Genomic DNA, 18,682 nt, shown 5'->3' on the forward strand with positions numbered 1-18,682 from the left:
TAGAGAGAGAAAGAGATGACTGAGGTAAAGAACTCAGAGAGGCTAATGTTATGTATTTATTTATTTGGTTCTATTGAGATCATGGGAATAGAAATGAGCTTCCTTTACAAGGCACTAATGTACCAATCTAAAAACTGAGCAAACTTATTTAGTTTTTGATGCTTGATATGTAAACATGAGCTTAGAGTTTCATTGAATAAATAAAATAATGTATGTAGTATAGTAGGTTTAGGTACCCTACTGAAGTAGATTGTTGGGGCTTTTTTTCTTTGCAAAATGGTACAAAACTATTTCTGTAGATGAAGTACTTTCTTATTAAAATAGAAAAAGCTTGTATTCAGTTGTTCTTTTCTTACCAAGGTGAATGCCTGTTGTTCCTTAAAGTACACTTTATTAGATTTTTACTGATAACTCTAATAACTGTAATCCTTAAAAGCCTTCCATGGACAGGTGTTGAAAATTAGCACTTTGCTATAAACACTTACAGCAGTGCATCTGGGACCTGTGTATGATTAAATATCACAGTATCAATGTTATTGTGTGTCCATGTCAAATAAATGCTAAATAAATAAATAAATCCCATATGCTGGTATTTACTAATTCATTTAAGCTGGTATAGATGTCTAAATATAGTTCACACCTAAAACATAATTCCTTAAGAGTGCTTTATAACCTATGTTGTTTGGTCCAGACTTTCAGACTTCTTTGTTTGATCTGAAACTGAAATAATGAGTGTGAAACCTCTATTGGACCATGGTCAGGGCCAAACAATTGGACCTTGGTCTGACCAAAAGAGGTGGTCTCCGTCCAGACCAAACTGAACCCCAGTCCAGTTCCTGCCTAGTGTGAAAGCATAATTTTGAAAGGTTCTGATCATTGTAAACACTTGTTAAAGTTTAAGGATGATCAAAGAAGTCCTTAAAACAGACTGAAGATAGATAGATAGATAGATAGATAGATAGATAGATAGACAGATAGATAGATAGATAGATAGATAGATAGATAGATAGATAGCTGTTTACTGTCACTGCATTGTAAAAATGCAACGAAATTACGTTTGGCAGTCTCCTCTGTAGCAGCAAACACAGTGGTCCAATCGGTGGTTAGAAATCTGCAGCCTCACGTCATCCATCCTGCTGGTGAGGGAACGGGCAACCGGGAGAAAGATGCTCAATATGGCAGGTTTGTGTGGGGCCACTCTTAGCCTAGCCTGCAGCCCAGCTTGTTTGCCTCTCTTTTGCCTTCTCACACAATGCCTTCGCTGCCTCCTCCCCACTGGCTGTAGGTGTTGTGCTGCTCCACGTCCTCCTCCTGTCAGTCTCCGAGTGCCCCGTTATCCGGATAGTCTCCATTGGGAAAGATGTAAACTCCATGGGCACGCTGTCAATCCTGGTGTAAGTGTAGGGCTTTGTTTTGCTGCTAGTGATGGAGTACCGGGCTGCTGCGTTCATACGTGCTGCCCCATCTAAAAACAACTTAAACACCATGACACAGTTTAATCCAATCAATGACAAAATTCTGGAGGACATTTTACATCAAATGAACGGATGAATGGATGTTTTAACCAGAGATTTTTTCAAAAAGGTCTCACATGCCATGACATCGGATATGTTACAGATTGTAACGTCTCTGATCTCAGGAGTCTTCCCACAGACCCTGAAAAAAGCTGTTATTAAGCTACTCTTAAAAAAAGAACAATCTAGAGAAGACCTTGATGAATAACTACAGGCCAATATCAAATCTTCCTTTTTTTAAGTAAAATTATTGAAAAGGCCATGTTTCAACAGCTAAATTATTTTCTAACAGTGAACAACTGCTTTAACGTCTTCCAGTCAGGTTTTAGACCACATCACCGCACTGAGTCAAAGTGTTTAATGACATTCATTTAAACACAGATCATGGCAGAACTTCAGTCTTTGTGTTATTGGACCTCAGTGCTGCATTCGACACAGTCAACCACAATATATTACTTGACCGACTGGAAAATTGGGTCGGACTGGCTGGCACAGTTCTTGATTGGTTTGCATCCTACTTAAAGGGTAGGGATTATTTTGTGTCAATAGGTAATTTTAAATCTGAGCAGACTCAAAATTACATGTGGAGTCCCCCAAGGCTCCATCCTGCGGCCTCTTCTGTTTAACATCTACATGCTTCCACTTGCTCAGATCATAGAAAACAACAAAATAAACTACCATAACTATGCAGATGACACACAGCTCTACATTTCAATGTCCCCAGGTGACCATGGCCCCTTACAAGCACTGGGTAAATGCATGGAACAAATTACTGAGTGGACATGCCATAATTTTCTCCAGTTAAACAGAGAAAAAACTGAGGTAGTTGTTTTTGGACCCAAGGAGGAATCTCTAAAAATCAGCATTCAGCTCCAGTCACTTCAGTTAAAACCCTCAGACCAGGCCAGAAATCTGGGTGTTATCATGGATTCAGACCTAAATTTCAAAAACCACATAAAAACAATTACAAAGCCAATGTATTATCACCTCAAGAATATTTCTAGGATTGAAGGACTGATGTCACAGCAGGACCTCGAAAAATTGGTCCATGCGTTTATCTTCAGTCGAGTTGACTACTGTAACAGTATCTATACTGGTCTGCCTAAAAAGTCTATCAGACAGCTGCAGCTGATCCAGAACGCTGCTGCTCGAGTCCTCACTAAGACCAATAGAGTGGACCATATCACTCCTGTTCTGAGGTCTCTTCACTGGCTCCCTGTCTCTCAGAGAATAGACTTTAAGATCCTCCTGTTAGCTTATAAAGCAATGAATGGCTTAGGCCCAAAATACATCAGAGACCCTCTAGTCCAGTGTGAACCAGCCAGACTGCTCAGGTCATCTGGTGCAGGTCTGCTCTGCGACCCTAAAGTCAGAACCAAACATGGAGAATCAGCATTCAGTTACTATGCTCCATATATCTGGAACAAACTCCCAAAACATCAGGTCTGTTGAGAGTTTGAGTTCTTTCAAATCAAGGTTGAAGACACACCTGTTCACTGCTGCCTTTGACTAAAAAAACATTTTACTTTTCAAATTTTCCATTTTTGCTCGAACTCTGCGCTGTAGCTTTTCTTTCTTTCTTTCTTTCTTTTTTTTTTTTTTTTACTTTTTATGTGTGTTTTTATCTTTTTGGTATTTTATCTGCTGTTTTACATATAAAGTTCAGACAAATGGCACCAGGGATGTGTCTATCTTGTGTGGGTCTTATTTGCTGTTTTTAATCACCTTTTACATGCTTCGTTTAAAATGTTTTCACTGTGTTTCTTTTTCCCTTTGTCAATGTATTTTAATGAACTGTGTGAAGCACTTTGAATTGCCTTGTTGCTGAAATGTGCTATACAAATAAACTTGCCTTGCCAACTTGCCTTGCTCATGCGATCTCAATAGGTAGCATTCAGTAGTCTCCTGTTGATCAGGCAGTGTTCTGTTGCAGTTACTGGCAGTTGTTGTTAGCTTTTAACCTAGCCAGGAGTTGTAGTTGAAACTGAGGTCTTCTTTTCACTATTTTGGGGTTTTTCTCGATGAAAATTTCCCGTTCTTTCTCTCAAAGTTGTCCTGGACCATCCATCTTCTTTGTTTTCACAGGTTTCAACATATGTTGTCAACCCAATTGTGAAAAAAAACACTACAAGTCCAAGATATAACTCAAGAGTGCATCTTTTTTTGCTGCCAACTGCTCTGGTTGCCTAGCAACATGAGAAAGGCTAACTGCCATAGGTTTATTTGCAATGGAAATGGTCATATCTGCCAATTCAATAAGTATCTTTTCAGGCGAATATATGCTAATAACAATATCATGCTAATAATATTGTGCATGCCTATTGTGCCCGTCATGAATCATAAAGTCATAAATCATTTTGGATAGTCTGCAACACAGTTATTTAATGAGAATAAGACAAACTCTGCCCTAATAAAAGTTGTGCCAACCTTTAGTTATTAGTTTCTTAACCTCTTCTTACTAAAGCTGTCTGTTTATCTTTGCCTATCTCTCAGACTGAGACAATGACAAGTGCATGCCAAATATGCTGTGTCATCCTCTGTAAATTAAGCATAAGTGTATCTCCAATCTCTGTTAGTGTTTAGGCCTCAAAAGGGTATGTCAGTTGAGTCAGTTCGTTTGGTGGTGAAGTGACATTTGTCTACAAAGTTGTTAAACATCATGCCACCAGAGGGCAGTGCAGGAAGGCAGCTGAGGGTCTCTGTGAACATCTCCATCTTTGAATTCCTCCTGTTTCCTGTGACAGATTTAAGTAACACTTTGATTTTCCAAGGCACCAACACCTGAAGTCACACATGCCGATAAAAGCTTGAAAGAAACAGTATGTAAAAGCATCAATCAATGTAACACAGTAGGAGGATTTACTAAATAGAAATAGTTTATCTTATAAAAAGGCTCAGTGTCTTCTTGAGTTTTCCAGCTGATGACATTTATTGGTAATTTTTTACATAATGGACTGATTCTTTACACAGTGTAAACAAATCCGAAGGGAAATATCTTGTGAATTAATGATTAAGTCATTTTAAGCAAAAAATGTGATTTTTGTAAATGTTCATATCTTACCTTTTTAAAGTAAATTATGAATAAAGCATCCAATGAGTGAATTCTAATAAATACAGGAACATGTCAAATAAATTATATTTGCAGCCCTTAGCTTTTATTTTAGATTTCATGTATTTTACTCACCACTACTTTTGTTAGGGGGATCTATCTCATTTTGTCTTTAATTTTCAGAGTGGATGAGCATCTCAAGTGCTTGGAAACATAGAATGCTAATAGAATTACAACACAACTGTCCTGTTATAAAAAAAGCCAGAGATTTATCAAAAATTGTTATCTATACCTATTTTAATCTCAATAGGAAACATTTGAGATATGATCATACTTTGCTCACTTTAAGAGAGTTCGGCTACATTTGGCTACTGCTTACTCATACAGGTACATCTAAAAAAATAGAATATCATGAAAAAGTTCAATATTTTTTGTCACTCTTCTGAAAGTGAAACCCATATATTATATCGACTTGTTACACGTAGAGTGAAATATTTCAAGCCTTTATTTCTTGAAATGTCGATGATTATGGCTTTCAGATAAGAAAACCCAAAATTCAGTGTCTCAAAAAATTGGAATATTACATAAGATCAATATCAAAAGGATGTTTTAAACGAAAATGTCAGGCTTCTGAAAAGTATGTTGATTTCTATGCCTTCAATACTCGGTTGGACCTCTTTTTGCATGAATTACTGCATCAATGCGGCGTGGCATGAAGGCGATCAGCCTGTGGTACTGCTCAGGTGTGATGGAAGCCCAGGTTGCTTTGACAGCAGCCTTCAGATCATCTGTATTGTTAGGTCTGGTGTCTCTCATCTTCATCTTGACAATATCCCATAGATTCTCTATGGGGTTCAGGTCAGGCCAGTTTGCTAGCCAATCAAGCACAGTAACACCATGGTCATTGAACCAGCTTTTGGTACCTTTGGCAGTGTGGGCAGGTGCCAAGTCCTGCTGGAGTCTTCCTCCAGACTCTGGGACCTTGAAGAGTGGAGAGGCACAGACTCCAGGTTGCTTGAAGTCCAGTGTGAAGTTTCCACAGTCAGTGATGATTTGGGCTGCCAGAGCATCTGCTAGTGTTGGTCCACTGTGTTTTCTGAAGTCTACAGTCAATGCAGCCATCTACCAGGACATTTTAGAGCACTTCATGCTTCCTTCTGCTGACAAGCACCATGGAGATGCTGATTTCATTTTCCAGCAGGACTTGGCACCTGCCCACACTGCCAAAGGTACCAAAATCTGGTTCAATGACCATGGTGTTACTGTGCTTGATTGGCCAGCAAACTGGCCTGACCTGAACCCCACAGAGAATCTATGGGTTATTGTCAAGAGGAAGATGAGACACTAGACCCAACAATGCAGATGACCTGAAGGCCGCTATCAAAGCAACCTGGGCTTCCATCACACCTGAGCAGTGCCACAGGCTGATCGCCTCCATGCCACGCTGCATTGATGCAATAATTCATGCAAAAGGAGGCCCAACTGAGAACTGAAGGCATAGAAATGAACATACTTTTCAGATGCACCTGTAGCTTTCAGTCACATGACCGCATGAAACCCTGGAGGGATAAAATTAAAAAACAAGGTTACAATGCTGCATTTTACTTTTCACCTTTTCAAACATACTTATTGTAAATGATATGTTTTTCATTCCTTGGGCAGTTAAACAGCACCTGGGATGCTATTTAAATCACTAAACCCAAAAACGTCTCAGCCAGAACTTTGCTCTAGGGAAGTTTAGGTTTATTTGCAGCAGAGAAGAATTCTTTCCTGTACATAGCTGCCAGAATGGAAGTCTACAAAATCATGGATAGATTTATGTATTTTAAGTGTGTTTTGATCAATAATACTGCTGTTTGGGAAGTGAATGGCAAAGAATTCTTAATGATCAAATTACAGGTGAGTGCTAATTAGCTAACATTAACTAGTTATATGATGACATCAGAATCGCTGTCAGCTGTTAGTAAGTGTTAAAGCACTGTGACTTTAGTTAAAAGATGATCATATGTCGATCAATATAATATTTGTTGTCTGGATTAGAAGAGGTCTATACAGCACTGCCTATTGTAACCTACATGGTCAGAGCAGTTTTTAGTATTAATCTGCTATTTATTCTTAGTTGGAATCTCTTTCCCGCATTATTTTGTAGAAGTATAGATAATCTTTCTTTTATTTTGGGCTTTTATTTTTTAATGAGAGAAACTTGTCCAGGAGATATTTCTATTAGATTGAGGCCTGGCATAGTGCTATGGTCTGCCAGTCAGCATAAAGTTATTACTCATAACTGGTGGTTCCATGGGAGGACTCTGTAGAGGAAGCTGAGATATGCACATTTAGGAGCAGAAGTTGAACAAGAAGGATGGAATATTAGGACTCGTCCAGTAGATGTGGGGTGTAGAGGGTTTGTAGCAAGGTCAGGCCAGTCAGTAGATTTGGATGAAGGGGAATAATGGTGGCTGGGGGCCAATTTGGCCCAAGCTTTCTAACAAATGTTCTTCTTTCTCTTTGCAGTGATGATATTGCCCTATTACAAAGCTAAAGTGGTTCATACATTTAAATGCATTTTTTCTACTAGCTCCTTCTCCCCTTAAACAAATCTACGATGGTATACTCCACTCATATTTGAGGATAAGATCACTGAAAGATGTTTTTAAAAGTCTCAGTGTGGTCAGTTGTTTGTAACTATACCTGTAGTTTAGAGTTTAATTTCTCCCCTGCTGAGGTGTGCTAAGCTACTACCAAAAGCACTGTATTTTCTGATGTGGGTATTCACAGTGAAAGCAGTTGAACAAAAAAACAACCTACGAAAGACTTTTATTGTGAAGAACTTATTAGAAATAGTGTCGATCACTGATTTAATTTGGCCTTAGCAAACGTACAGGTTAGTCTATGGTGCTATGGTTTCATAGCTGCTTCTCTTACCTCATCAAAGGCCACATCCGGCTTCTTTTAATTGTCATGGACTTAAAACAAGAAAGGCATAAGTTAAAAGACACATTTTAACTGTGGTTTAAGCCATGTTGATACAAATCACCCCAGTCAGGCTTACAGAGACACCGAGCAAAGCAAGCACATATCCATAATGTTGCTGTTATTAACACGAAAAGGCACTGACCAGGAAGCGAACTGGCAACCTTCTTGCTGAGAGGCCCTGTGCCGCCGTACAGTCTTTTTTGATAACTTTCTTTACTGGAAGTTACTTCACAGGTAACATGACAGTGCAATGTGACAGAGAAGACTCCCAATCCTTCTTTTTCCCAGCCAAGATTCAATATAATTTAGGAGAGGGCTCCAAGTTCTTTCAAATGAGATTAAGGAACCATTGAGAGAAAATCTAAGCTTTTCAAGTCTAATAGACAGTAGGACCTCTTTCACCCATCTGGAGGTAGAGGATGTTTCTAGTTGAGGAGGATAAGTCGCCTAGCCAGCAGGGTGGTAAAGGCAAGAACAGTCTGCAAAACTTTAGAGGTAAGAGGCTGCAGTGGGACACCAAACAAAGCCAAGAGAGGTTCAGGAGGGATAGTAGTAGTATATGCTGCGCTAAGGGTTTTAAAGATTTCAGACCAAAATGTGGCAAGCCTGGGACAGGACCAGAACATATGGGAGGGGTTGGCTGGAGATTGTTTGCACCTGTTACATGAGTCAATTACATTGGGATAAATTCGAGAGAGCCTCAAATTAGTATAGTGGATTTTGTGTACAACTTTACATTGTAAGAGGCTGTGCCGTGCACAGATGGATGAGGAGTGAACTAGCCGTAAGACTTGACGCCAATAATCATCAGGCAGCGTGATTCCAAGCTCTTGCTCCCAAGAGTCCTTAGGACCGGATGCCGGGGAGTCAAAAGTGGAATTAATGAGGCTTTAAATGATAGAAATTAGCTGCTTTCATTCAGGATCAAGAGCCAATAACGAATCAACCAAGGTTTCCGGAGGTCAATTTGGAAATCTGGGATTTTCATTTTGAATAAAATGCCTTATTTGAAAAAAAAAAAGAAAAAGGTGGGATTTAGGCAAGTCAAATTTCTTCGAGAATTCAGAAAAAGACATAAAATCTCCGGATTAGTTATCCCTTTGTCAGACCAAATCGGAAAAGTCAAATCTGTGCAAGAGGGCAGAAATAAGTGATTTTTCACAATGGGGGAGAGGTTTGAGGCCCCATGGCTTTTCCTAATTTGAAACCGCCGTGCAGTCTTAAATTTTATCAATACATCTTGAAAACTCAGATGTAGAATTGCTAAGGCTGATCATTTTTCTATCAAGCTAAGCATGCTTCAGCAGTTGTGTCGAACTGGGTGTCTGGTTTATACAGGGTTTTGTTTCAGTCCGATACTACAGAGTTATACTGGCCACCATATTATCACCAGATCATTTTAATTAAATCTCAGTGTTGTTATAAGACTAAAAAATCAAGTCATGGTCAGACCTTCGTTTATTTTTTCAGATCTTGATTTTGCCAACACATTGATCTTCAGAGAGTGTCTCCATCTGGTATTATTTTTTCATCTCATCCCTCCTGACTCTGCTAAGTATTTACAAAGGTCTCGTATGGGAAGCGCTTCGTCACTTACCGCAGAGCACTCTGGACCTAGACCAAGAGCAACAAAAACAAACTGTCTTTCATGCCCACAGGGTCTGGTGTTTTTCTTTCTTCTTTTCAAGCCAAGCCCTCCGCTGATCTCTTTGTTTGTTGCTGTAAGCGAAACTAGATGACTCTTAATTCATCAGGACTTCTCTAAACCCCGGTGACCTGTTGACATTTCAGCCTGCTGTTGTGCTGTATGGTTTCAGCACCTCCCATGTGAAAAAGTGGTCTGGCCTTGATGTATATGTGCAGTTGATAAGGGTCTCCTTGCCGCAGGGAATGAAAAAAGAGAGTTCAAGTGCATGTGTCAGGACTACGATGATGTGCTGCTGTGTGAACATGTTGTCACTGTGTCTGTGTGCTGGACAGTCTATCAGATAACAGATAGGATTGTTCAAACCCCCTGAGCATAACCGCCCACCTCCTTCCTCTCACTGTTCCTGGACGTCCTGAAACTAATGTGAATTTCACGCTTTCACATTGGTGGATGTCATCTGCCAACAGTTTATCCTAACAGTTTTCTGCTCTCTATTGATTTTTCAACAATGTGTCAGATTAACTTGCTGCCAGCACAAAAGGCTGTTAAATGGATGCCTTGACATTTTGAATTTTTGTCTATCATTTTCTCTTTGCCAGACACTTGTCACAGCATGCAGCAAACTACGTTCTGCCTCATGTCTTTGGGACTACAGAAAGCTTATCAGCAATCCTCATTTAACATGTGTTTGCTAGCAAGCCATTGAGCTAGCTGGTGATGCGTAATACTATAAAATATTTGCTGATGCTTAGAAAGTTAGCTGTAGAGATTCATATGAGTACTGTAGCTAAGATTTCCTGAATTTCAATAGAAAAAACACCAGTGGAAATTGAATTATCTGGCGTGATAAATAAAAAAAAATTTCTGAGAAGAGAATGATCTTGATGATACCTTAAAAAGATTCTATGGGGGATGTGACAGTGAGAAGTGAAATGAAAGAACTTTAAAGCATCCATCATCCCAAAAGCCTCTTAAACTTATCCTGAGTCTCATCAGCTGGTCATCCTGGTAGATTTCTTTCATGTTTCTGCCATTTCAGTCAGTCAGGCTTAAATGCTTGCTTTATGGGTGTAATGGATCAGTTGGCTAGAGTATCTAAGATTGAAACAAAAACAACTAAACCACAGATTCCTCAAGACATCCCCCCCCCCCCCCCACACACACACACACACCCCCACCCCCCCACACACACACACACACACCCCAACTCAGTCTCTTCATGACATTCATCCATGCCAGGTTAATGTCAGAAACACCTTTTTATTTAAATTTAATTTAGTCAGAAACATTCTCATCATAGATTTAACCACTTGCTGCTTTTTATTGCACAGTTTCCATGGTAATAAATGCTTTGCTAAGCTCCCTGGTTTAACCAAGTAGCATGCTTTGACTTTCCAGGAGCGCAGTACTTAAAACCCCCAAAAGATAGCTAGATACTTGGCCTGTGCTCAAAAATCAACATGGCAATATATCATAAAGTATGCTTTGCTGATACAAGCATCAATACTGATGTTATGGAATCAATACATACAGATGCTGTGATAGCAATAATGAAGGTCGGTTTGTTACCAAAATACAAAACAACAACAACAACAAAAAAAGAGTGTCTTGTGTTGTGAGTTGGCACTTCAAATAAAGATTGGTTAATTAATTTAATGATTCATAAGATGCACCAGTAAGTCAAAGAAAAATGAATTAATAAGAATTTATAAGACACATTGTTATGCAATACCATAAATTGTAAGTTGCATCAGTGTAAATCACAGTCTGTTTAGGTCTTTCCCACAGAATAAGAACACATTCAGCAAAATCCACAACATACAGTTTCTGTGCTTAGCTCTTTTAATGCTATATATTCTTGCCATCAAGAGTTTACACTCTTGCTAGCTATAATACAACACTTAAGCTTTCAGCCTGCAGTAATAGCTGTAAGGTACAGACTCACAGCCGAGTCTTTCAATCAAACCACAGTTATCACTGTAAAAAACCTGCTCAATAGTAGCCCCAGTCCCTGCTAGCTTGGTCTGTGTTGCTATGTATAATAGCATATTGTGAGAGATGAAGCAATCCACAATAAATGGGGGTGAATTTTCAATAGCTTCTTTTTAAGTGAGTGAAGGTGTCAGAAGTGTTGCAGTTATGCCAGTGCATGTCTCAGTACTTTCTACTGGTATATTAGTCCTAAAGGTATACGGGATGCAGCCCACCATTTAGATGAAAATGGATATCAAAAGTGCATCTAGTACACTGGATTTTACGGTCATTGGAGAATTTTTTTATTTTCTTAATTTCATTGTTTTTACTGTTTAATGTTGTATACTTCATGATATGTTGGAATATAGGTATTGTAATATACTGTATTGGCCCCTAAAAATGGCATACTTATCTCCAAAGTAAAACAATGCAACACCACAGTTATTCATGATTTTAACATGTCTAGTTTTTGGTCTGGGTGTTTTTTTTTTTTTTTTTTTGGTCAAAATATTTAACTGCAAAAAATAAATTTTTTGTTGTATTAAATTTTGTTTTAATTTTTATCCTAATATATATATATATATATATATATATATATATATTTTTTTTTTTTAACCAAAAACCAAGAATAGCAGAAGCTGGAGGTGCAGTAAATACGCTTGGATGGCTGCACGGACACAAACTGATGCCAAATCGTGACCCTGAATCATCTGATGCTTTTGTATCTAGCACTGGCTTCCTCCTTGCCACAAATGCATATTCTCTGTTCTCTGCTAAGCTGGGGGAAGAATCTTCAAAAATCACATCTGTAGCATGTTTTGACGTCTGGTGCGTCCACGTCTCTAAAAGTTTGCAGCTGTGCATGGACAGCTAGGCCAAAAACCCGCCATATGGAACCCCCACGAATGGGCAAGTATGAAGATTTTACGTCATGTTTGACACTCAGACACTCATAACTCTGCGGATGCGTCAAGCATAAAACAGGCTTAAGCCCTCTCTGAAAGAAGGATCTTCTGCTTTATCACATGTATCACCTAAGCGGCAACCTCCGGTCCTGAAAAATGAAGCCAATGTGGAAGTGCAAAAAATTGCAATACCGCAAGTGTCCACTTGAGGCTGGCTGCAGGAACACCGGAAGTCCCGTCTGGACACCTGTTAAACAGTCATTTTTTACACTAGAAATAAACTGGTTTACAGCCTGGTTCAAAAAACCAAACGTGTCTCATTAGCTAGTGTCTTATTTTGCTCTCACTGTACGGGGGTGAATCTTTTTGTACCACGATCGTTTGGATTATATTTAGGATAAACCTCACTTCACAGTGATTGGTGTGTCTCATTTGATTAACAGATAGCTCAGCAGGCAGAGGCTGTCAGCTAGCTAACTGACAGGAAGTCACGTTTGGTGGGCGGGCTGTTAGGTTGATCCAAAGTTTGGTTGAGACTGTGATTTCAATATGGAAGCCTCCGCAGATTGGCTTCAAGAGCTGTTTGAGTGTGCCTATTATAAGCAGACGACTGACATCACACGGGGTTTGTCCAAATCTTTCTACAGTCTATGGTATCACCATGATTCAGAAACACAATGTCATCAAATTTGGACTGGATTTCAAAGACAAATATGTCATTTATATTAGGGATGCACAATATTTGAATTTTAATGATATCCTATTTACAGATATTAACAAATACGCTTTAGCTGATATCAATACTGATATCTAAATGTACTTCAGTCCTCAAAACACACCATTTACAGTTTGAGGATGACCAAATTTCCACCCTTAAAACACACTTTTAAGCATAAGGAGTGATGGTGAGTTTCACTACATCCCCTGAGGTCACTAGCCCTTTACAGAAAAAAAATTGTGAAATAAACACTTGAGAGCTATCTGTACAATGTGAATGTGTGAAGAGAAGGACATGATAATAGATTAAGACAAAACAACATATAATTTAGAATAAAGATGCAATGAAATTATTGGGAAAACTGTGCGTTGTTCAACCTCTGCAAGGAGTGTTTCAAAAACGAAAGCTTTATCAAGGGTCTTTTATTTTATTATTTTGCAATGAGACAATAAATACAGGTGTATTTTTCCATAGAAATCTTGCTTACTGCAGCTTTAACTACTGCTGCTTGTGAAAGCACAGTAGCAGGTGCATGAAAAGTTGGCTTGAGTCCCCTGAGGCCCACTGAGCTCTGAAACTACATCCTGCTGCTTTCCAAACCCCATCTGAGGGTTTAAACTTTGATGGAAGACACATGAAATAAAACCATGAATTTATTTAAGAGAATTCATATCTAAAGTTTATTTAGAGGTGCCTGCAGTTGCAGTAGAATATTATGTTTAAAGTGTAACTGTTCAACAGATTGAGCTCGTTAAGCCTTCACAATCAGCTGGAAAAATAACATTTAAACTGCTGACCAAATGGTTTACGAGAAGGTCCTTGTGGGATAATAATGAAATTTCAAGCTTTGTGAGGAAAGCCAGGTGCCTGAAGTCTCTCCAGGTGCTTTTGCTTTGTGTTGCTAAATTGATTTCCATTATTATGAATATGTCTGTTTTTTTCCAGGGTGTGTTGTGTGAATCAGAAAGATGGGAGAGTTAAAGTCTGTCTAAATGGAATAGAAGGTTTCAGTAGGCAGAAATGAGATAGACTATAGTAGGAGGATATAATCTTATTATAAGGAAACAGAGCTGCATTTTAAAAAATATGAAAAAGATGAGGTGGCAATTAATCAAACCCTTGTTTCAAGCTGCAAAGCCCTGAAATAAACAAACAAGAACGGGGTCTGTATTTACTGCATCTTCATAAAGTATTTCAAGAGCATGTCTTTTGCTTGTATTTTATGTCCTACAGTCTAAAAAATAATTTGAAATTCATCTGCTTGCTTCTGGAAATAAAACAAGCACACACAAAAAAACAACAAATCCAGGCATGTTGGTAGAGAGAAAACAAAACTAAATATCAATGCAATAATTAGTAATAAGCTTTAGTAGTTTGATTTCTTCTGGCATAGATAATCCCTTTTATGGATACTGCAAAATAAATTGTAGACTGATCTTAATACATGTTTTAGCCTGTGTTGAAATAGATATGGTACAATCCCCCTCAGTTTGAGCTAAATGTGATCCACAGATGGATAAAAATGTGTCATGTAAAATAAATGTACTGAAACTAAATTTCTGTGCAGTCTTAATAAAAAGAAAGTAGCATCAAACTGGTGAGTGTATATGCCACTGAGGTCTACCCTTCAAATACAAGGAAATTTCTGACTTTTGAAAAATATTTTGTGGCCTTTTACACAGAAACGGGTTATAAAATGTGACCTTTCCCCGTGTATGTTTCCGCAGGTACCAGCAGATGGTAACATGTAGTGCTGCACAGTTGTCCAATTTGAAATAGGGATGTGTGGCTGTGTGATTACATAATCACATAAAAGGCTGCAATTATTTTTTTATTTTATATATAATACATCGTATATAAAGTTCACAAAAATGTCTTCAGAAAGGTCTTTAAGTTTGCAAAAGTGCCACTAGTAGTGTCTTTATTTTCAACAAAGGAAAACCTTTCATCATATTTATTTATTTTAAAAAGAGTACAGTGAAAACTTCATGTTTTGTATTATTGTATTATTTAATATTTGTATGTTTTTAGTTTATAAATAGACACTCTAAAACTATCATTTTTATCTGCATTTTCCTTGATAACCAAGCAAGTAGATTCATGATACCATATATGTATTATATTGTATTTGCAGCTGCAAATCACAATATTGTCCATTATAATCCCAGTCACACATTATTTCCAAATCGTGCAGCACCAGTTACAGGTGACCACAATCAGGAACTTAACATTGTTAAAATGAAGCTTACTGTAAGTTCGGCAGGAAGACTTGTTTCATCTCCATCTATCCTTTCTTTCATTAACAATCACTTACTTATATGGCTCCCTTTTCCCGCTCTTTTTTCCTGCTCAGGTAATCAGCCAGTGTGGGCGTCTACTCACTTAAATTTTGAGCCAGCCCTTTCAGTCATGATGTTACTCGATCCAACCATCCTGCTGCTGTTAAATTTCAAAATCTGTTCTCTTCTCCTTTGTCAGTTCTTTCAGTGTGACTGCTGCAACCCTCCTCCATCCCAGCCTTCTCCAGTACATCCATGGATGTTCAGGTTCAGCTCCTTCGTGCTATCCTGCATCTCTTTATCTGCACCTCCAAGTCATCTCATCGAAGTCTGGGTCAAGCTTCTCAGAAGTCCATTCCTCATCTTATCCTGCTTTCATCACCACTATTGTCTAGACTCCATATTCTTCCTGCTGTTGGCCTCACAAAGATATTATAATGGAGTCTTTTCCCCAAAGACATTCCACAATTTCAAACATTTCCAAACTTGTGGAGCAAATCACGCTAAACTTGTATTAAGTCTCTACTGATCAAAATGATACTAACAGGATTTGTGATTTGTGCATCACTATGTGCAAATCAATGTCATCATTCATTTCTGTGGGATGCACTCAATCTGCAGACATCAGTAGATAAACTCTGCTCATCTTCATCCTCCAAGCTGTTCCACCTTTCCAAACAATACACCATGGCAACTGTATTTTATGTAGGACTTTACACCTACCAGGAGCTAAGTGTAAGATTTTTAATTCTAACTCTGCCTACGTTTCAGCTGATGCAACAGTTTAAATGTCAGTACTGTTTAACTCTGTCACAAATGGGAAGTAAAGTTTAAACCAGACTTTGTTGGTTCATGCACCAAGTGCGGGCCCTTTCCCTCCTAAATTCTCTGTCTACGTGCAGCCTGCTTGTCACTGACTTTGGATTTTTCCAGACTTTAGGCGTATCAGATTTGCTTTTAAAGAAGTTAAAGGCAATTCATCAGTAGCTCTGGGAAAATTGAGATAGTAGCTGCATGTTCTGCACAGTCACTTTAATACACGTCTCTCACCTCTATCTTGGTTGATAATTCTATTCTTTGTTGCTGGGCTGGTTCAAAAACAACAATTTAACAATCTGCCTTGATGCCATATTGTCTGAGTAAGACTCGATTTTATAACATCCTCAAATGGGTCAGGTGCAAAGTAAAGCAAATTTTGTAAATATTTTTCTGTCCAGATTTTCAGGAATCCATATAAAAACAATGTGGAAAAGCAAAAAGAAAAAAAAATGGACTAACAGAATTCATAAGTTATTTGTCTTGTTGGGTTTATGCTGGAAAGGAGTTACCCTGGGAATGAGAGTGGTAAGAGTAAAGCAAAGCATTGAAGTTTCAGAATACAGAAACCCTAGTCATATCGCAGGGTAAATTGTTCTTTGGTTAGAAATAATTACCACATTATTCAAGTAAGAGATGATACTTTGTCACAGAATTTATTTACATAAATATTTTTAAACATCTTAATCATCCTGGCACATCTGGATTTTGCAAATATGGCTTAGTCTTCACGTCATTATACACATTTTCTCTGAAAGTAAAAATCTGGGCTTTGAAACTGCACAAGGACTTTCACATTCTTGTTGTGAAGCCTCTCCAATGTTTCTTTGGCTGCATGTTTGAGTCCTGGAGGAGAAATTTGCTGGCCCCACTCTCAGGCCTTTGGCACTGAGAAAGCTGTGCTCTCCTTGAAATTTGCCTGTTTGGATCTCTGTATTGTTTCTCTGAACCACTGGCAGAGTCTCCCAATCCACTCAGGCCAAGTCTGAAGCTTCACCATCGAGGTATGACTGGTGTAGGGGGGTTTACAATCACTGCCCAGTTCTAGCAGAAACTACACTTTGCATCAGCTCAGACATTTTGAATTTTATTTCATCAGACCACAGAATTTTTTGCGTCATGCCTTCAGTCCTTCATAAATCTCTTGACAAACTCCAGGCTTCTGACATGATGATTTTCTGGAGAGCTTATTTTTGAAATGCTCTTTCTTATTCAGTTTTATTCTCTTGTAGTGGTGGTCTGATTGTAAAAATCAGGGCAGATGTGATACTAATATTTAAAATTATAATTTAGCCAATGGCCAATACTGATGCAGACTAATTTTTATTACTTCTTTTGGTGTAACCATCCTGTTTATCGCTGTGCTGAGCATTTTAAAATGCGAAAATATCTTAATTCTTAGGCTACCTGTGTCCCAAAAGTTGTAAAATATTCAGGCAATTGTTTTTCTTAAGGTTTAAAAACACAGAGAAACAGAAGCAGGAAGGAATTTAAAAAGCCTCCATCTAAAGCCTGGACAACAGTGTTGCTCTGTGCTTGTTTACACGAAGCAAATTGGTTTGGTTCATTACATTTTTGCCATGGTTTAGAGAATTAATCGCTGATTCCACCTGTGTTTCATCTGTTGATGTCCATCTCACCAACCTCCAGTTTTGCTCGATGTGACGAAATCTGCCTCTTTTTGTAGAGATCCAAATCATTTTTCTCTGCTGGTCTTTTGGCTCCCAAACCAATTTGGTACCAGTTTGGCTTTTAACATGTGATGAGGAATAAATAACCACAAAGGGCGGAGGAAAGAAAACTTGCACTTAGACTGGAGCTAGCTAGCTACAGTGACTCACATTTTCATAGAACAGGCTCATTTATGAATTGCACCATTACTTGGTCTCTTACTCCACAAGGTGTATTACGTTGAAAGCATATCACAGGTTTAATTAAAAGCATGTTTATGACAAAATTAGGATTATCTCAGCTAGCCTCTTAGCTCAGTAAGACTCCTCAAGACTCTTCTCCTTCATCTGGTTAGATGACAGGAGTTCTGCAACACCAAGTATTTGTGATACTGATCCCCTCCACGCCAGGTAATTCTGGCAAACTGTGGTAAAAATCACTTCTTTTGTAAATGTATGTAGAAATTTTCTGATTATAGTTGCAGCACAGATATCCATTCAGAGATGTGAAGTACTAACTTTCCTGATGACTGTCCCCCTCTTTCTGAGCCCCAATGGACATTCAGGATCACATGATTGCAAACAACCTATACATGCAAGAGTAAATAGGTATGTTTGTCTGACTCCTATAAATTCTATACTTAGGCTGATTTTAGTCAGACTAAGATGTTTAAATGTAGAAACTATACCTGACTCCTTCAATTTATTGCAACAACTGCCAAACAACATCCCATCTTAGCCAGTTTCTTCTATCATGCCTATTGCCATTTGTTTTTAAATCCTTCATCTACCATTGTGACTTCTTTCCCATGTTTCATGACATGAGCATAACATGCTCACACACCAACAGAGTCAACGCTTTTGGTGTAGCCAGGACCTGCTCTACTTTTAATTGCTAAGGTTTAGAGCAAGAGCTTCTGCATTACTTGCATTCCATTGATAGACAAACTTCATTGACATAAACATGATCAACTGTATCAACAACAAATCCTGACATGTATTTATTTTTAATGTAAAAGGCTCAGGTCAGATATCCAGCAAGGTGCTGGAATGCTTTAGGATTTGTATGCCTTAATGCAAAATTATGGTAATAATGTGCCTATAAACTGAACCAGAATGAAAACTTCTCCTCTTGC

This window comes from Cheilinus undulatus, linkage group 12, assembly GCF_018320785.1.
Source record: "Cheilinus undulatus linkage group 12, ASM1832078v1, whole genome shotgun sequence".
NCBI lineage: Eukaryota > Metazoa > Chordata > Actinopteri > Labriformes > Labridae > Cheilinus > Cheilinus undulatus.